Source organism: Coptis chinensis, chromosome 9, assembly GCF_015680905.1.
Source record: "Coptis chinensis isolate HL-2020 chromosome 9, ASM1568090v1, whole genome shotgun sequence".
NCBI lineage: Eukaryota > Viridiplantae > Streptophyta > Magnoliopsida > Ranunculales > Ranunculaceae > Coptis > Coptis chinensis.
This window is the reverse complement of record NC_141464.1, coordinates 68,602,924-68,624,694: the sequence shown is the minus strand read 5'-3', so window position 1 is coordinate 68,624,694 and position 21,771 is coordinate 68,602,924. Positions and strand designations below refer to the sequence as shown.

At 37.5% G+C, this 21,771-nt stretch overlaps 1 long non-coding RNA gene across 1 annotated transcript; it reads right to left on the bottom strand.

Moving 5' to 3' along the window:
* Positions 1-1,026: 1,026 nt before the first annotated feature.
* LOC147477611 (uncharacterized) lies at positions 1,027-4,222 on the bottom strand. Its single transcript, XR_015207663.1, has 2 exons — positions 2,767-4,222; positions 1,027-1,344 (listed from the first exon to the last, which is right to left on the bottom strand). It is a non-coding gene; the product is annotated as an uncharacterized LOC147477611 (long non-coding RNA).
* Positions 4,223-21,771: the final 17,549 nt, after the last annotated feature.

Below are 21,771 nucleotides of genomic sequence, written 5' to 3'. Positions count from 1 at the left end.
GACTTTTGGTTGATTTTGGATAGATCCCATAAGTATTGATTACACTTAACAAAATTACACAAACTCTCCAAACACTTGGATCTGCCATGTCACAACTTAGAAAAGACAATGACAACCATTGGATGGAGTCTCTGTGGGCTCCACACCATTGCTTTTTATTAGATAGATTTCCTGTCACAATTTATTTGGCAATTTTCGTCACCAACGCGTTGTCAAAACATCGTTTTTATTTTAATAATTGTCAAATCTGAAACCAAATTCATCAAGAATATAGAAATGACTCGCACAAAACAAGTTGTCTCGTCCAAAAGTGGGACGGGACAAATTTTGTCGTCCAATATTTTTTCCTTTTTTTTTAATAAAAAATTAAAACTTCTTGATTTTGTATGTAGGGCCCAAAATAATGGACGGGACAAGTTTTGTCATACATAACTTTTTTCAATTTTTTTTAATACAAAATTAAAATTTGTCGAAAATGCGTTGGTACTTGACACGAAAATAGCTATTTTGATTGACGAAAAAAAACTGATGTGTCACAATTTTTTTTAACAACGCATTGATGATGCTTTTATGGAGCTAAAAACTCTTGCCCAATACAAAGGTGACAATGAGAGTAGTTTGTAACTCAATGACAATAAGGGTAGCACTTGCTATGGAGTTAGCTGTTGAGTTATAAACTTTGGACGGGATCTTTTATTCCATCTCTCGCGTCTATTTTTTGTTTTTTTTTCCGGTCCTCCAAATTTTTTCAATTTTTTTCCAGTCCTCTAAGTTTTTTCTTTTTTTATTCTTTTGGACAGGATGTTTCATTCCGTCCGACCTTTTTTTTTAATATTTTTTCATTTTTTACATTCAGACAGAATGAAACATTTCATCCCAAATTTTTAAGTCACCTCTGCATTAGACAACAACTCATAGCTTTTCACCATAAAAATTACAAAAAGGGGAAATAGTCCTATGTGGAGGTGAAAAATTGTTGTTTGCAATGGGAATGCTTAAGATGCAGAAATTGAGACGAACAATTGATAAAATAATTTCCATGATGGAAATATTTTGATTATTTCAGTCTAATAAGTACATTAAGTGATAAAGTACATAAGAATCACTTACGTACATAAGTTACCAAAAAAAAAGTACATAAGTGATCAGAATCATGAATTTGTAAGCGGTCACTGTTACAATGCATTAAGACTTAGAGAAGACAACAACATTGAAGCGGACCCATGAACGGTTCACAAGTAGCAGCGTTAGAGTTGCACATCTTTTGACACTGGGCTCGGTCTGTGCATGGTCCAATAAATCTACAATCAGAACTTTCATCTGGTTTTGCTTCTGCTTCCTTTCCTATAGTTCATTTCAAAACCAATTCAATGTTATAAAACTGTGCATGCAGGTAATGGTAGTTTATACATTAGTTGTAGACGATAAGAGATAAGCTGGTTTTGGCGCTAATTGTTTTGTGTTAAGACAAACTAATTTAATTTCTTTTGTGGATTTATTGTAAAAAAAAAGGTAACAAAAAGTATCTATATTCCTACTGACAATATAACTTACTAAGGAGACTAGACTTTAGAACAACAAAACAAAAAAAGATAAACAATTTGCAGTTACCACCATACCATTGAAGGAGAATAGTAAGAACACAAGGAGAAGAACCATAGTTACATGTTTGGACAACATTTTCACCTCACAAAATTTTAGCAAATTAAGTCACAACACAATCTCAATTATATAATATAACGAGGAGGTCTAGATGACCCATGGATGGGATTTCATCCTACGGTGGTGCAATGATCAGTGATTAGAATTCACTTTAATGTCTCGGTAGGTGTGTTAATTAATATATATTTTTGGCAAATGTTGATAATTATTAATATATTTTGTTAAGAATAATAAAATATATATACAAGTGTGTTATTCTCCATAATTAACACGCATAATTATTAGTTAATAACCCTAATTAGGAATATTAATAGATTTTGTAAGAAATACTATTTATGTTGGTACACGCGTTTAACTAGTCGTAATAAAACAATGTGGTTTTGTCAATTCGGAAATTATTACACAGATCTTGATTGGTAAGTGGTAACACACACATTTTCTTAACATACAATAATTATCAAATAATTAAGAAAGTCCTCAATGTGTCAAATTAAGAATGTCCTCAACTTTACCCAAAAAATAAGATCTGGGCTACCACAAGGATATCCCTATAGGGATGAGTGTTTCGAGACCGTTGGATCCGAGATCTAACGGTCCGAAAATCAAAAACAAAAAAGAAAAGAGAGAATATGGGTTTGTTTTTTATTTTCGGACCGTTAGATCTCAGATCCAACGGTCTCGGCTGGCGTCCCTATAGGGATATCCTCGTGGTAGACGAACTCAATAAATAATGCCTAAATCAGGTTAAATTAAAAAATAATAATAATTAGTACAATTCCAATTGTGTCCTCCAACTGAAAACACATAAAAGTGAAGGGCTTACAAGAGAAGCTTCTCATGAGGCTTGTGAATAAAATCAGTAGTTAAGTACTCTTCAATATTTGGTCTATCTAAGTCCATTTTTCATGATTGGTCTCGTTGATCACTAAACATGACATACATAATTAAATAATGTAAAGATTGTACAAAAAATGGAGACAAAATTATGTGTTATTAGAAAATAAGTAAAAGAGAAGATATAGCTGATTATAATGGTGGAAGGATATGAGTTTGAGTTTGCTGTCGAGGATATGAGTTTGGGCTAAAATTTATTGTAACAATTACCTCCAACGGCTCTAATGGCTGTCTCCCTCTTTTCTGAGGGATAAAGCCTCTCTTCACCCTTCTCTCTCTCCTGCAGGTATAGTAGCCTCCCTCTCCTGCGGGGTATTGCAATCTCCTCACCACCCTACACCCTCAATCTTTCTCTATTTTATGTCCACGCCCAAATATCAATCCGGTGACTTGTTTTTGCTAGATCTCTGAAGAAGAAGAAGAAAAAGAAAGACTCCTCCTTTTATCTTTTTCTTTAATTTTCTTTAGTTTGCAATCCTAGATCTATTGTTCTAACAATTTTTTGAGAGATTTAGTAAAGAGTTTTGCTCACACAACTCTTCTCCTTCTGGATCTCTCATATGGTTTGAATAGCTCTGGCTTTTGGTGGTTCAGATATGGTACTGTTTGCAACGGTTTGAAGTCAACTCCCATGAGTTTGATTTTTCATTTTCGTCATTGGAAGCAGGTTATGTATGGGTTGTGTTTGCTGAGTTACCCCTATCATTTTCTACTGTTCAAATCTCAGGTTTTGTCTCCTCCACTCCTAACGACATGGTGTATTTAGTGTATAGATACCTCGGTAAAGATTAATGTCAAGCCACCCCACCAGTAGTGCACTTGGTGGGACACTTCCTTTTGGAAGTGTTAATTTGACGATTTGGACCTTCGAGTCTTGGTTTGTGACCTTTGGGTCTTTGTTTAGGAAGATACAGGTTGGACTTTTGTGCATTGGAGGGATGAGAGTGCTTGTTGCAAGGTGGATACAGGTAGTGCATTTCAAGCTTGATGGTGGCAGATTGGAGATGATGCTATTAGGAGAAGTTTACTTGGGTTCACTTTTAATGTATATGTTCCCTGTAATCTGCTTTGACTTATTTGCTTGTTGTAATTAGGGGTGTTCATGGGTTGGTTCTGGGTCGGTTTTTACCGGTTTCGGTTTTGGGTCTATTTTTAGCGGTTTTTATCAGGTTCGGTTTTTTTGGGTTTTTTCTTATATTTTGAAAACCCGGACTCATACCCATTAATTAAGTCGGTTCCGGTTCCATTTTCGGTTCCTTATCGGGCTATACATTTTTATTGCTAAAATTATTATTTTTAGTTATATAACCGATATAAAAGTTGGTTTACGGCGACTATAATACTTGTCATTAATTTTTTTGTCCTATCATAAGAAGTAATGGTCCTAAATTCAATAATAATATTTGAAAGTTATCTAAAAATTTTAAATACATTTTCATATATTATATGTATATATATTTTAAATCAAACATATGTATATTATACTATACGTAATGCGTCATATCTCTACTACTAGTATAGCCTATAATGATCGTGGCCTCTTAAATTCATCCGGGACTTTTTCTGATGCATAATACCCTTGATGAATAATAAAATCATATGCCTACCTATTTATTAATGAGGACTATTTTGTCTTTTGATGTGTTTATAAAAATGCAGCAAATGCCAAAGACATGCTAGGCTGATTTTCGCTCCGGCTGAACCCCTGCACAACATCTTCAGCCCATGGCCCTTTGCAATGTGGGGGATGGACATTGTTGGAACACTGCCATTAGCACCAGGGAAGCGACAATTCATGTTAGTCGCCACTGATTACTTCACAAAATGGGTAGAAGCAGTAGCCCTCTAACAGATAAAGGAAGTCCAGGTGATAAAGTTCATATGGGAAAACATAATTTGCAGGTTTGGCTTACCATACAAAATTATTGCGGACAATGGGCCACAGTTTCGTGGATCAAAGGTCAAGGCATTCTTGCAATCATATGGGGTCAAACAAGGATTCTCGACACCAGACAACCCAGAAGGTAATGGGCAAGCGGAAGCGTCTAACAAATGCATTCTAGATAGCATGAAGCGCAAATTGGAAGACAAAAAGGGGAAATGGGCAGATGAGCTGAACAGTGTACTCTGGGCTTACAGAACAACTCCGCGGAGTTCAACAGAGGAATCCCCTTTTGCATTAATTATCATATGGAATGGAAGCAGTGATACCGCCCGAGATGGTGGCTACGACTACTAAGTCTAAAGCAGTAGAATCTGGCCTCAATGAAAAGATAATCAGTGCAGACTTAGTATTAGCCGAGGAAGTAAGAGCCGATGCGCGAATGAAATTGATAAATTATCACCTGGGGAGGATTGAGGGCCAGTACAACAAAGGTACAAAAGAGAGAGCCTTCAAGGTAGGAGACATGGTGTTAAGAAGGGTAAGGATGGGTTCTACAGAGCCTAACGAAGGAAAACTGGGGGCGAACTGGGAAGGACCGTATCATGTCATCGGCGTAGGGCCAAATGGGACTTATAAACTCAAAAGAAACAATGGAGAAGAGATAGACAAATTGTGGAACATAAGGATGTTGAAAAAATTTTATATGTAATGGATGGTAGTACCTCCTCTTTAAAAGAAGTCTGTGACCTGGACATGTACATAGTATCAAGATACATCGATATATATAGGATGTTTAATGGTGATTATCGGAAAAGTCATATAGTGTATGAGAAAAATGATATTATTTTGATTATGTTTTTATAAGGGGCGAATAATAGTCGTCCCTGGACTTGGTATGGTACGCCAGTCCGAATCAAAGTCAGAAAAAGATTAGGGGCAGATCCGAATCAAAACGGGGCAGATATTAGTTGTCCCGGATTAGGCATGGTACGCCAATCCGAATCAAAACTGGGGGCAGATATTAGTTGTCCCCCGGAGGCATGGCATGCCAATCCGCGGGGCAATCCCGATTAGGCATGGTATGCCAAAATCAAAACCGGGGCAGATATTAGTTGTCCCCGGATTAGGCATGGTGCGCCAATCCGAATCAAAACCGGGGCAGATATTAGTTGTCCCGGGCAGCCAATCCGAATATTAGATATTAGTTGTCCCCGGATTAGGCATGGTGCGCCAATCCGAATCAAAACTGGGAGCAGATATTAGTTGTCCCCGGATTAGGCATGGTGCGCCAATCCGAATCAAAACTGGGGGCAGATATTAGTTGTCCCCGGATTAGGCATGGTGCGCCAATCCGAATCAAAACTGGGGGCAGATATTAGTTGTCCCTGGATTAGGCATGGTAGGCCAATCCGAATCAAAGCTGGGGGCAGATAGTAGTTGTCCCCGTACTAGGCATAGTGTGCCGGTCCGAATCAAAACGGAAGGCTAGACAGGACTCGTAACTTAGAAACGTAACTTAGAAACACAATCAGGATAAACAAGTATACAGCTTGATCGCATTATATTGGACAAAAGATATGAATAAATGAAATTATATGGAAATAGTACACCGTCATTCTGTATCACAGAATTGCCGCAGTACTAGGGGGCAAAGGTGGATTGTAATATTAATAACAGCTACCGCGGTACTATAGAATATCCCCGAATGGTATGAGTCGGATGTTGTCTTCTGGTCAAGGAAAGATGGGCTGGAGTGCTGGATGACTCCATGTGGCGCTCCTATGGTCAAAGGTAAAACTTAATGTCCCCTTACAAATGCATGATGACCAAAGGGAGACTGCAGAGAGGATAGCTTGAGATATAGCTTTCATTTCTCTTCCCCTGACACCAAGAAAGTTTTGACAGACAAATTAATCTCATTCTTTGACCATCCATCAACAAGGAAAAAGACTTTTGAAGAAGTAATAATCAAAAGTATAAATAGAGGAAGATCACTCATCACACCGATTTACTCTCTTTACTCAAAGCATTTGTCTCCTTCATCTTTTGATAGTGACACACGGTACTGTTAAAACCATCTTTCGGTTCTTCTGAAAGTTACCCCATTATCATAGGTTCGCTAAAAACTCATGATAAAACCGATAGTGCCTGGGATACCAGGAAATCCACTAGGGCCGATATGCGGGACAAGCAAAATAAACAACAAGTCTTAAACAAATATCGTCTATGGCCCGGGAGGTAGTGAAATTACTCCACAACTAGAGCATCGTCTACAGCCCCGGGAGGTGATTCTTCCTCAATAGTCTTTTCGGTGACGTTAAGGGGATCCACAAAGAACGTCTTCTTGGTCTCAAAACCATTGAGAGTCCGGTTGCCTAAAAGGAGTAAGTGGCTGATCTTCGGGGACAAGGTGGCGAACAATTGCCAAGGAAGTTTCTCCAGTAGCAACTTCGGGAGTGGATGAAGTTCTGCCCACACGAGCCGTCTTTCGGCCTTTCATCTGCTCCACGTATTCCAGGGCTTCACGCTGATACTGAGTTTGAAGTTTGGAAATTTCACCGATAAAGCAGTTGTGGAGTTCTTTTTCTTTCTCAGCCACTCGTTTCTTCAAGTCCGCGGCTTGGGATTTTCCCAGAGCGTCGAGATTGGACTTTAAAGTATCGATCTCAGCATGTGCATCTTTGAGTTGCCCGCATACCTCATCATATTTGGACCGCAGACCTGGTAGGGTCGCGAACCCCTGGAGTTCCACCACCATCTTTTCATTTTCGCTTCAAGCGTCGTTGAGCTCCCGAAATATGCGCAGAGCATCCAGAGTCATCTGCAAGGAAAAGGCAAATGGAGTTACTCCGGAATGTTTTAATTTGAATGAGGTAAAATGACTGTCACCAAGCATGTTACAACAGGGAAAGAACGTATTTCTATGGTGTCGTGATACAAGCGAGTCCTAGTAAAGAGGCAAATAGTTGCCATGTAACAAAAATGCCTTGGCCAGAAACTCCTCCAAATGAACTCAAGTAGGGTTGTTGTCTTGGCCCCATTTTACATCACACTAATGGATATTCAATAAAATGGAGAACCTGCTGCATAACAAAATGTAAGATAAGGGGAAGAGTGTACCCGTTCTAGGCTCTGACAAAAAGGAAGCGTGTGAAGGTAAAGTATCTTCTCGGGAGTAGTCAAGATCCAAGGGAAGGTGAGCACCCTGGAACATGGAAAGAGCCACAAAAGAGTTTAAAGTATTTGAATCCAGCAGAGGTCGGGCGTCTCCTCGTAATCCAGAGAAAGGGGTCGAGACATTCTCAGCTCTCACTTTCGCTTCCCACGTTCGTCGCCAGATGTTTTAGGAAGGGCGTTGGGGAGCAGAGAACTGGGGGCATGGGGGTCCGCAGACCTACGTTTCTTTTGGGGGCCATTTGAGACACGGGGATCAGGCGCATCATCATCAGAGAAATCTCGATCGGGAAACAATTTTGGAGCTGGGGGAAACTTCATTGGAGGTCTGGAGGATCCTTCCCTGTCACTGATTGAAGGAAAGTTGGTGGTTAGAGAGCTGTCGCGAGTAGGAACAGAAGGGTGCGATTGGCAGGAATGAGACGGTTTAACTTTCAAACGGGAAATGGGAGGACCTATTTTCTTTCGGGCCTTATTTACGGAAATCTTGGAAGACTTTGGGGGCAACGGGGTTCGATATAGGGGATGGACGTGATCGTTTATGTTGTAAAAAGAGGGGTGGGACAGTACAGGATAAATGGTATCGGAATCCAAACCAAGAACGTGATATTGATCTTTGCCCAGATCGCGGATGCTTTGCAAGAGCGGATAAACGGCCCCAGGGTGAGTCTTCGAGTCGGTGAACCAATCTAAACCTGAAAAGGAATAAGTATTAGATAACAAATGGAACTGAAAGCAGACAGTAGAGGTTGCATCAAGTTGACGATGATTAGCGAGAATACAATCAGTAGTAACACTTCAATTTAGGATTCGTAGGTTTATTTTTAGGCCCCACAGCAAGTCCAAGATCAATCCAACCTAAGTACAGTTCTCCCAACTATGAATGTCCTACACTATGGGGGCATATGTGTGAGTAATGTCTACTTGTAGGCCCAAGTCCCCCCGTGTACTCATAGTTTAAATCCAAGTCCTCAGTGCAAGAGATCAATTATCTATCACAAGTCAGGGAAGAAAAAGTACCTTTGAAGTATATTACATTTAAAAGTGAGATGTTCCTGCATGACTCAGCCTGCTGAAGACTGTTATATCGGCTAGCCATGTGCTTAAATTTTACCACCTAATGTACTATGGTGTACTATCATATCAGTGGCCTCGGCCTGAAGGATACTTCAAGGAACCATATGGATAATAACAACGTCTTTTCTTGTTTACGGTAAGTTCCTTTTCTTCCATCATTTCGTTTATTTTTTCCGGTTGCTTTGTTGTGTTTGGTCATGCAACAACTGGAATTTTTTGATCGGTTCTTAGAGTTCAGTAGGAGAAAAACAAAAATATATGGGTTCTGATATTACTTGGCCAATATGGATGACAATCCCAGCATGTTGCTATTTACCCTTGAGTTCACTTTGCTGGTCCTGGATATTTCTTAGCCAAGAGCAAAATGCAGAGTACATATTGAAAGGAAATTGTGTAAATTCTTCAAATGCTTCGCTGGTAGTCATAATTAAAAAGTGAAACATGTAGTATAAAACTGTATGGTACGTTGTACGCCTTTGGAATTCAAATGAAGGTATGGTGAATGTGTAAAATAGAGGATGGTTAATTAAGTAAAATATTTTATTTGGTAGTGGATGTTTCGATGCAGCCAACACAGATAAATAACACCTAGCAGTACTAAGTGGATCGGGACATGCACTAGTGCACCACACATTGCATATATAAAGCAGCGCATAGGATACATAATATGGTTGTACTCCAAACAACAAACCATATGATAGTGGGTATAGGTTAGAATATAATAGGTAGATTGAACAAATAGTATACTAACACAGGCTATTGTATCTGGTGACATATAAGGACTCGAAAAGCACAGGGACCATGAATAGGACATATACTCACCATCGGCAGAATTTAGGATATCGCAGCGGCTCAATGGGATGGGATTCGGCATACTCCCAATTCCCAGTCAAGTAAACGGGAAAGAATTCCCAACCTTTGTATGAATGAGGGAGATTCAATACGAAGGGTTTCTTGCCATTACGAGTACAAAAGTAGTGGTAACCAAACCCCCTGGCCTTGGTAGTCCGTTTAAGGTAGAAGTTGGTGGAAAGATCGTGAACGGTAATTTGGTCGCGATGTGTGCTGTTATAGTAATTGGACGCATACAAGACCCTCTAGAAATTTCCAGTTGTTTGACACGGAGCTATACGGTAATGATTAAAAACTTCACGATCCAAGTTGGTGAGCGGAACTCGAAGACCAGCCGCAATTTGGCCGACAGATGCTACCAGCGCACCCTCTTTGGGTTCAGCCAAATGGGGAAAGAGACCTAAATCGGGAACTAACTCAACCCCAACATCAGTTGGGATGCCATATGCAAGTCTAACGGCCTCAAGATCGGGAAGCCGAGAGAGGGCAGTCAAGTTCAGAGCGGCAGCAGCGCGGTCTTCAGAAGATTGGTCAGAGGCAATGGAGGTTATCTCCATAGAAGTTTCAGAAGACATTGGAGCAGAGAGTAAGAAAATTATGGGGATAGAGGAGAGCAAGTGGCACACCGGAACTTGCGGAGCGACGGAGACAAAGTGGAGAGATAGTCTAAAATAAAATGAGTAACTAAAGAAAGCAAAAGGAATTGATAAAAGAAAAGAGTAAAGAGAAGAGAAAGTAAAACTCACCAGGAAATGGATCAGAACTGGAATGAGGGAGAAGACATCCTTTGGGAAAGAGTGGAAGAAAATCAAGGGAATGAAGAGAAGAGACAGAGATAGAGTGAGGAAAGTTTAAAAAGGGAAATTTGACCAAAGAAAGAAGAGGGTTCGAAATCCTTGAGGGACAAGGGTTTAACCAACGGAAACAAAGACATAATACGTGTCAGGCATTGGCTCAGATATCTATGGGAGGGTACTTGAGGGTCAAAATATTCTGAAGTTTTTTTTTTGGATGTTGTTGACTTCAAATTAAACAGTGGTAAAATAGGTGATTCTATACGCCAAACTACATAAATTTTATACACTAGTAGTAGTAGTACTGGGACTGGTGCGCACACTATCACCCCAACTCTAGTCTTATACTGCTCCATTGGCCATACCGCGCTGCAAGGGCTTACCTAAAAAGATATCAGGGGTACTGTATGTAGGGATTAAAGTCCACTAATTTTCGTTGGAATACTTCTTCATTGCTTTGCGATGTGGTTTTCTTAGAAAGGATGATCATTTAGCAGTTCTTCTAGAAAACATAAATGATAAGCTCATGTCCTCTGAACAAAAATCATAAAGTCGATCGAGAGGAATAAAATCAAGCGTAGATTCCTCTACACCACATCTATTCTTACAGAGGACGAGTTCTTGGCACCGCAGACTTATAGTCCGCGGCCCCAAGAGGGGGCAACTGTTTCGGTCTAGTTTGAACCCAATAGGCTTCATAGGTTCGGAGAACCTGATGGGGCTTTGTAAGTCCGGAAGAAATAATGGGCTATTAAGACGAAGTCAAAAGAGGAGGAGTATGCACAAAACCATAGAGTGCGGAGGATCGAGTATAGCGGTGGATCTGTACGGACTATATAGTAGAGGACACGTGGGAGTAGGAAAGGGGATGGATGAAAGCAAGATCAAGGGTTAACCATAGAGTGCGGAGGACCGGGTATAAGAGAGAAGGAAAAACCTATAAGAAGGGGGAGAAAAAACTAGGTGAGGAAATTAGGTCATAACAGATATGGTACTGTTTGCAACGGTTTGAAGTCAACTCCCATGAGTTTGATTTTTCATTTTCGTCATTGGAAGCAGGTTATGTATGGGCTGTGTTTGCTGAGTTACCCCTATCATTTTCTACTGTTCAAATCTCAGGTTTTGTCTCCTCCACTCCTAACGCCATGGTGTATTTAGTGTATAGATACCTCGGTAAGGATTAATGTCAAGCCACCACCAGTAGTGCGCTTGGTGGGACACTTCCTTTTGGAAGTGTTAATTTGACGATTTGGACCTTCGAGTCTTGGTTTGTGACCTTTGGGTCTTTGTTTAGGAAGATACAAGTTGGACTTTTGTGCATTGGAGGGATGAGAGTGCTGGTTGCAAGGTGGATACAGGTAGTGCATTTCAAGCTTGATGGTGGCAGATTGGTGATGATGCTATTAGGAGAAGTTTACTTGGGTTCACTTTTAATGTATATGTTCCCTGTAATCTACTTTGACTTATTTGCTTGTTGTAATTAGGGGTGTTCATGGGTTGGTTCTGGGTCAGTTTTTACCGGTTTCAGTTCTGGGTCTATTTTTAGCGGTTTTTATCAGGTTCGGTTCTTTTGGGTTTTTTCTTATATTTTGAAAACCCGGACTCATACCCATTAATTAAGTCGGTTCCGGTTCCAGTTTCGGTTCCTTATCGGGTTATACATTTTTATTGCTAAAATTATTTTTTTTAGTTATATAACCGATATAAAAGTTGGTTTACGGCGACTATAATACTTGTCATCGATTTTTTTGTCCTATCATAAGAAGTAATGGTCCTAAATTCAATAATAATATTTGAAAGTTATCTAAAAATTTTAAATACATTCTCATATATTATATGTATATATTTTAAATCGAACATATGTATATTATACTATACGTAATGCGTCATATCTCTACTACTAGTATAGGCTATAATGATCGTGGCCTCTTAAATTCATCCGGGACTTTTTCTAACGCATAATACCCTTGATGAATAATGAAATCATATGCCTACCTATTTATTAATGAGGACTATTTTGTCTTTTGATGTGTTTATAAATTTTCAGTACCAATATTGTCCTTAAATAAAATAATTGCTTAACACCTTTAAATAGGGCCAATTAGTCTTTTCATGTGGGAATATATTCTAAAACCAAATCCACGCAATGCTCAATTGTACGCATTACTATAAATGCCATTTATTAATTATTAGTAATAATTGGGTTATTTAATAAGAGTTTTATTTAATCAGCTAATACGAACCGTCTCTTCTCCCTTCTCTCCCATCTCTACTGTTTCTCATCATTTTTTTACCAACAAAATTCGGTCTGCATTTTCTGCAAAACCCCACTTCTTCTACATCTATCTCTCCCAATTGATATAGCCAATTCACTTTGTTCTAATATCAATACCACAGGACCTGAACGCCAACAGAAAGCCATATTTTCTGTAAAGAGAACATTTAGTTCATTTGGCTGCACAAAGGGGTGAGGTACCCGTTCAATTTGATCTTTGTGATATGAAATGCATATCTTTTTCTGATTCTCACAACTTTACATTTCAGTTCTAGCGATATTGATTTTATCCGATCTTCTACATTCACGGTTCTTACGCCCGTCTCTCAAGAATCGATAAAATTTGGGACTAAAATTGCTCAAACAATCACCAAAGGGGCCTTTAACGACCTTGACAAGTTATCCATGGCAAATGTGGAGGTAAGATTTGTTTTTCTCCCTTAATCTGTCTTTCATCGTTCTTAGTTACGCATTGGACTAACTAAATAAGATAATTGTTGGATTGAAAATTTTCAGGTCTATCCCTAAAACAATCTCTACGGTTTGGTCCAGAAGAAAGAAGTCATCGAGGGCATTGAAACTCATTTGTAAGTCTTAATATTTTCGTCATCATCATTTAAACATTTGATCTTTTCGAATTTCAGCATATTTCATATATCTAATTGCAATTTTACTTCAAATCCCTTATTCGTCATATGCCTGGGTACTCAAATGCATGAGGTTCAAAATAAGATTTGGTAATTTGCTTACAGGTTTGACAATATTTGCTGGAGGAAGATCCAAATGACTATTAATTCAGGATCTCAATGGAGTTAAGAAGAAAGCAATATCTCGAGGTATGTGCAATTAATCCACTAGACTCATTGGAATTCAATTTCAATGGTTGAAATTGCAGGCTTAGGCAGAATGATTTGTTCAATGCAATCTGATTTCACGTGTGCCACGGTTTACTTCATTCAGCGTACAAGTTGTTATTATTATTATTATTATTAAAAGCCTCATATCTATTAGATAAGCTTGAGCCAAGCTTCTAACCCTACAATTCATATCCTAATTGAGATTTGTCCATAGCAGGGTAAATCAGGATTGAAGAGGTGCCGATCGACACAATTACGACACTGACCGAGTTACTTTCATGTACCACAATTGTTAGTTAGCATTATATGTATTCGTTATCTAATATATATACATGTAATATATCAAGCACGTACACGTTCATGCATTAGTTAATATAGATAGTGCATATAAGTTAATTCATAGTATACGTATAGACGTAGACACGTAAACGTTATTATTAATATTTATAATACACATATTTAATGTAATATTATAAAATATGCATTTAATAACACACATTCACTATTAATTTATTATGCTAAATGTTATATATATTTAGTATAATTTTACACCTAACAAATATAGACTATATATAATACTATATATAATAATAATATTTGTGTTTGTTTTTATTTAGTGTAATATAATACTAAATTCTATATATCAAAATCAAACTAATCGGTTCCGATTTTGGTTCGGGTATCCATCGGTTTTTTACTATTCAGTTCTAGCGGTTTCGGTTTTTTATCGGGTCGGTTCTTAAAGACCCATTTTAAATGGGTTTAATATTTTAGAATCTAGACCCACTATAAATAATTCCGGTTCCGGTTCGGATTCGGGTAATTGGGTAACCATACACCCCTAGTTGTAATAGTTCATGAAAAAAAAAGTATGGTTTATCGAATAAAAAAAAAAAAAAAATTGCTGGCGAGGTTTTATTTAGTTTACTGGTTAAACTGGTGGGGCCATGGATCAGAAGCACACACAAATCAAAGCTAGTCCTTACACGTGTAGAGTCTAGTTTCTAGGCATCAGCAGTTTTTATAGTTCGAAAGTAATACAATTCACGTTGGTGGACCTGTTCAACCACTCTTTTTAAGAAAACGGCCGGTCCATATTTCTCGTCGAGATTTTGTGATATATCTCAAAATTTCGGAAAATATTTTGGGGACTGCGTGACTTGGGTGAGTGAGTCTTGGGCACTTATATTCCAGAAAAATAAAAGGATGCAGAAGTTGAGACAAGCAATTGATAAAAAAAATTCCCAGGACGGAAATATTTTGATTATTTCAGTCTAATAAGTACATAATTGATCAGAATCATGAATTCACTGTTACAATGCATTAAGACTTAGAGAAGACAACAACATTGAGGCGGACCCATGTACGGTTCACAAAGAGCAGTTGAAGAGTTGCGCATCTTTTGACACTGGGCTCGGTTTGTGCATGGTCCAATAAATCTTCAATCAGAACTTTCTTCTGCTTCCGCTTCCTTTCCTATAGTTTATTTCGAAATCAATGTTATAAAATTGGTGAGGCAATGGTAGTTTATACATTAGTTGTAGACAATAAGAGAAGTTGGTTTTCAGCATTTAGCTCGGTCAAAATTGCTAAAATTAGTTTATGTACCAACGCATTTTTTCCATATTTTTTGTTTTTATTTCGGACGACAGAATTTGTCTAGTGCATTTCAATATTTTTATTAAAAAAAAAAACATTCAAACATGAATAATTGTCCCGTCTGTCTCTAATTTTTTTTACTAAAAAAAAATCAAAACATTGAAACGACAAAACTTGACCCGTTCAAAAAATTCAAAAAATAATGATGATTTTTTTTATTACAGCTGTTTTATTTTTTTATTAAAAAAAATGCCAAAATTTATGGATGGAAAAACTTGACCCGTCCACCATCTGGACGGCTAAAGTTGACCCGTGCGAGTGGCTGCTAAATTTTTGAATATTATGGTTGAGAATTTAATAATTGTTGAGTTAGAAACAAGTGTTTGGCAGCGCATTGGTGAACGAAATTACTATAAAAATTGTTACCTGTCACATTGGCAATAAAAAATAGCAGCGCATTGATGATACTCTAAAGAGACTAAACTCTAAACCAACAAAATGGAAAACAGATAAACAATTTGCAAAATACCACCATACCATTGAAGGAGAATAGTAAGAACACAAGGAGAAGAACGGTAGTTACAATAGGGGTGGGAATTTGGCCCTGAGACCCTAACCCGGCCCTGACCGACCCGACTCTTAGCCCTATAAAGCCCTCACAACTAAAGCCCTCACAGAGTTTAGGGCAGGGCCGGCCCGACCCTAATGCCTTCTAGGGCAGGGTTAGGGCTAAGGTTCTAAAACATAGGCCCGACCCTATTTCAGCCCTTATTAGCCCGACCCTAACCAAGCCCTAACCGGTCCTATTTCACACTTTCACTATAAATACACATACCATAATTGTCCAACTCTTTGTTAAATATTTTCAATTAAAATAACATTGTCCTTTGTAATTTATCACTTACACCCAATGATACTTCCAATAACTTGTCTTATATAACAAAAACTTGTCAACTTAGCAGCCATAAAGAACAATGAGCACTAGCTTAATAAAAAATAAGACTTTATTCCTTTGATCATCAAGTCAAAGTCTAGAACTTATTATTCTTATTTTTTTTCCCCACTTACTTCTTATAAATTATATTTTTATTCACATCCAAGCTAAGTCTAGAACTAAAGGTTTATTTTCACACCATTAAAGTGAAATACAAAGCAGACATTTGTAACATAGAAACAAAAAAACAACCTTTGTCAGAAAAATGGTATTTGTAGTCTCAAACCTTTCTCCATCACTTGTTCAAAATCCAATATTTTCATTTCCACATACAAAACTTGAATCACTTTTAATTTAGAAGAAATGTAATATTATATTTGTTTGAATCTATTATGGAAACAATTTATGATATTGGAAACAGTTTAACAACTTCCCTAGCCCTTAACCAAAGCTATTCTGTTTCTTCTTTATATCTATTACTTCTTCCTTTAAAACAATAATATAATTATTTGTCTATGTATTTCAATGTTAAATGTAATTTTAGTGAGGTTTGAGTATAAAGAAGAATAAATTCCGAACTCTCGATGTACTTCAGTTCATTAGATTGTGGATGTGCATTTTAAATTGTTGGACTTATCCAGAATTATTACTAGATTGGTGGGACTTTGAGTTTGTAGATCATTATACATTTTTGTAATATAAATGAGTTTTAAAACTGATGTAGTAAAAAGAAGAAAATATATAGGCCCGGCCTTAAAGCCTTTAAAGAGGGCTTAGGATAGGGTCAGGGCATGAGATTTAGACTTGTGACCCGGCCCGACCCGACCCTATGCTGACTTTAAAATTGGGCCGATCCGACCTTAATATATGAAGGGCTTTAAATGTTTAGGGCCGGGCTAGCCCGACCCAGCCCATTGCCCACCCCTAAGTTACATGCTTGGACATCATTTTCACCTCACAAAATTTTAGCAAATTAAGTCACGACACAATCGCAATATATATAACATAACAAGGAGGTCTAGCTAGATGACCCACGGATGGGATTTCATCCCATGGCGGTGCAATGAGTGATTAGAATTCACTTTAATGTCTCGCGATAGGTGTGTTAATTAATATATACTAGCAAGATGCACGTGCTATGCATGCGATGTCAAACAAAACGTAAGGATGAGTGTAAACATAATTTGGGTGAGCACACTTACAATTGACATTATGCCTGCGCAGACACATTGGCATCCGTTTAAAATTTGAATTAAATGGAACTCCATGCCTATTTGATTTCCAGACATACGTAAGCAATAAATTTATAAGTATAGCTCCAAATCACATGTACTTTGAGCCACTCATCCTAGCAAGTGCACGTTGCAAATGACAAAAGATAAAATGTTAGTGCATCAAAAACATCTATGTAACGTTATGCACTGAAACCAATATCCAAATCTTAGATAAATAGGTAATATGCAACCGTAGGTATTGAATTGGAAGAATGGGACATACCCTCCAAAAGCTGAGTCATTTGGTTTGTTAATCAATCATCCAAAATAGAGTTACAATGACATAGTATTTAATATGGAGTTACTCATATAGTCTTTTTTTTTGCTTGACTGCATGCTGGACAATAAATTAAAAGCTTTTTGGGCACGCTCATTGAGCGTGAAGTCGTGAACTGGTGAGGTGGTTTTGAGTAATTGTTTCTATTTGACTGAGGACGTTGGCTTTGGTATTTCGCAACATTTGTTGACATGATGACATGTGATGGAGAACGTAGACATAACCAAAAATTTGAATATTTAAAGAAAATATTCCTTGTATATCTCAAATACATGGTAGCAAATTAAAGAAAATGGTGATTTACATGGGTAAGAAAAAATGACAAAGATATACTGGCCAAAAGAGAAGGGAAGAAGCCACATTAACTGCATACTGCTTCAAGCTGGCAAATGCTCCCAACAAGTAATATGGCACTTGGAGTTGTGTTCTGCGGTAGAAGCACAAAATTATATATTTGATCACCACAATCCAATATGTTAACTATTTTACTTGCCAAAGCAATAGCACCAATCCCAAATAGAAAAAGCACTAAGAGCCTTGCAACTGATATACACATTGTTGTTTTTATTCCAAGTTTACAATCATTTGGCCATTCAGCAAGCATGCCTGTAAGAATTAGGATCACTGAAGGTACGATGCACCGCTCAAAATTTCTAGACTACATGTGAAGAAGGATAGAGGAGCATAGATCCTTTAGTGGTAACAGAGATGCTATAGGTGGGGGTTGAAGGATATGCTGTATAGTCCAAACACGCGTTTTTGCTTTATTTAAAACCTAGAAAAAGCCCACCAATGTTTTACACTATATCTTCTATACATGTTAAAAAGACAACGAGTGTCTATTGGTGTGAAATAACGAAATGAAAGAAATACAGAAGAATAGTCCTTAAAAAGCTCTTATTCCAACTTAAGGTATCTCCACAAAACACGGATACCACACAGGCACCTTAAAATGAGCCGCTAGAGTAAACTGGTGGCTTTAGACTGCACCTGCATTGAAGATAGCAAAGGTATATAAAGAGAGCAAAACCATAATTAAATATCAAGGTCGAAATAATAACAAAAAGTTGATTGATTATATATACCAAAAAAACAATTATGCTTACTTGCTGCTATTTTATTACATAGAAGTTGATCATCGTGAATAGAAGTCGAAGTGGTCCTTGTTGTACTTGTACCATCCATATGAACATTTGTATGGGAATAGATGTGAACTTATGTACTACCTATTCTTTGCCTTGTCTGTTTGCGCATATTCGAAAAGTGAGGACTCATAACATCCACATGCCTTTTTTTGCTGCAACTTTCATTTTCGCTCAATCTTTTTTATGCATATGCTAGTTGTTCTTTGCTTAAGACCATTGCTTCTGGACAGACAACACATGACTACAAAAGTACAACAATAAGAGTTAATCTTTGTAAAATTAGTACTTATAGTAAATAATACTCATATGAACATTCTAAAAGTATTGTTCAACTTAAAAGTTTAGGTATTGATTATGTTACCGTAAAACTTTAAAAGTACTATTCAACTTAAGTTATCACTCAAAGTCCACAAAAAGAAGTTAGCAACAAACAGCTTAACACCAAAAAGGCATTGCATTTACTAAAGAAAATATGTTCCCCCTTATACCAATGCCATTACACATAAAACTAATCATCAAATATCTCTGAACTGGTAAGTTTGGTTCTTAACCATGCTTTAGTACGACATAGACTGAGTTACTTATTTAACATTTTAACCATATCTGGAATTATTTACCAGTAGAGGAGGATTGACAAAGTCCAAAAAACAAAATCATTTTAAATCAGTCAGGACATCGAGGGATTTAAACTCCTCTTCTTGGTTCTGACAATTAGAAGAAGAGTGTTCACACTCTCATATAAAATGATAGACCAACATAGTTCAGTAAACAAATCATTCCACATACTGGGCTTTCACTTTTTAGTTTTCAAATGATTCCATACAAAGAGAAACTAATACAAACATTACAATATTATCCATAAAGAAAAGGATTTCAAAAAAAAAAAAAAAAACATTGTTTTTAAGTAACGGGTGACCTTAGGCTACATATAGTTAAAAAGTTTGCAGTAAACAACAGAATGAGGAGATGAAGAAAACGAAACCACATAAATATCCTTACACAAAGCATTGGCAAAAATGTAGCCTTTAGTTCACTTGAGATGCTGGCTAGTGATTCGAAACGCAACAACCGCAGAACCACAAAGTAGATGCTGTTCCAAAGTGCTGCCCGTGCAGTTTGGTCAAAGACAACTTTGATAGGAACAACCCACCAATCCTCGAAGGGGAATAGAGCACGCAAAGCAAAAAACCTGTGGGGCTTCCACTCAATTTCAATTAATAAGATAAAATTAAGGTATAATTAACGACTCTTACAAAATATCAAAAGATAATAATCACCTCCTACTTAACCTGGTAATAATAATGAGAAAGAGATCCATGAAGAGAGAACCCAACAAGGCCTGATCTGAACATGCGTGTCCGATCAAAATCAAAAAGAGGTTTTCCTTCAACGCACTACAAATCAACAGAATATGAGAAGAAAACTATGGAAATAGAAACTAAATGTATCAGAGAGCCTCAAAAAGTTACCTGCGCAATCCAATCTCCCAGAGAGTAGACTACACCACTTATCATCATTTTAGCTAAAACAGGATTTTCTCTTAAAACTTCTTCATAAGCAGTCCAGTTGTACAGTGGTGCATATCTTGTTGTCTCCGGAGAAAATATGATTTTTTTTCATTTTGTTTTTTTTTTGTTGGCAAAAGAAAAGTGAGAGAGAGAGAGCGGAGATTGAGAGGGAGACGGAATGTGAAAGGACTATATGTATTTATGGTAATTAAAGACACGTAATTAATATTAAGTGGACAAATGGTACAATCGAGGGAGCCAAGAGCAACAGAGCTACGGCTACCAGAAGCGCATGATGAGTACATGATGATGAAACCACTAGAAGATATGTAATTTCCTTCTTTAAAAAAAAATTCCAAAACATATCAGACTCATAGAGTACCCAAGGACTATTAAAATCAATTTAGCTCAACCAACAAAACAATTCTTCAAATGGTCTTTTGTATTTGAGAAGACAAACAAATCTTTTTCCAAACAAAATTTGAGTGAATAGTAAAGTTTGCGACCATATATTATTTCCCATCGATCCCTATATAGTTTCTATCTAAGGTCACATAAAGCTAGGTTCTTATAGAAATTTACTTTGAATATGGAATTTTTTTTCTGATGAACGTTAAAACGGCTAGATAGTTTATTGAAACAAAACAGGACTAAAGTTAGTGTACCTCAGTTTTCCTATAATAGGAGTAAATGTCTTTAATGTATTCAACAACGGCAAGTGGATTATTCGAATCACAGCTGTCTATATCAATAATGGGATCTGGCGATACGTCCTCCATTTCAACCTCCTCCTACAATAATCCCAAGAAGGTGTAAGATCATCAGTTAAAATTTTTAAAACCCGTTTCACAGAGCTATCTTAGTTAATCAACAACATAGATAGTACATACGATCTCAACTTTTGTGAGTTTTGTGAACATCGGCAAAGGCAAGTCATTAGCTGCCTTGTATTCATCCACATCTATGATAGTACAGTCTTCCGGTAGTATCGACAATTTTGGTTTTTTAGCTTCCTGTAATACAAAACAATCTCATTAAAAGATTCTCATGATAGTCGATTGAGTTCTCTGCTCCATTGGAATGGCAATCTCTTTCAGTTGTAGCTCTCGCTATTGTTCTGTCTAATAAAGGCTCTGCTGTAGATTCTACTGATGCCAGATGATCCATTCCCATACGGTTGGTACCCACTTTTGCAGTTAACTCAAACGATACCCTGTGACCAATGACAATGTCATCATTTTGGGACCCATTATGCGAGTTTGCAAGTGATGCAACCTCCAAATCTGATTCTCCAGATGGAAATTGTCTCCGGAAGGTGGTGTCATGGGATCTGGTGTTATGGAACCAGAACCTTGATGTGGCCCCCAATTGCGTGTAGAGAACCCATCAATACTCCAGAGCTTAGGAGGTTCTCCAGTACGAGAAAAGGATGTCAGCCTGAACTGAACTCATTATCCAGGAAAGGAGATGTCACACCCCAAATTTCCAGAAAAATTAAAACTGATATTCCATCATCTGGAAACCCAGGGTGAAACAAAACCCACTAACATATTATCAACTACAC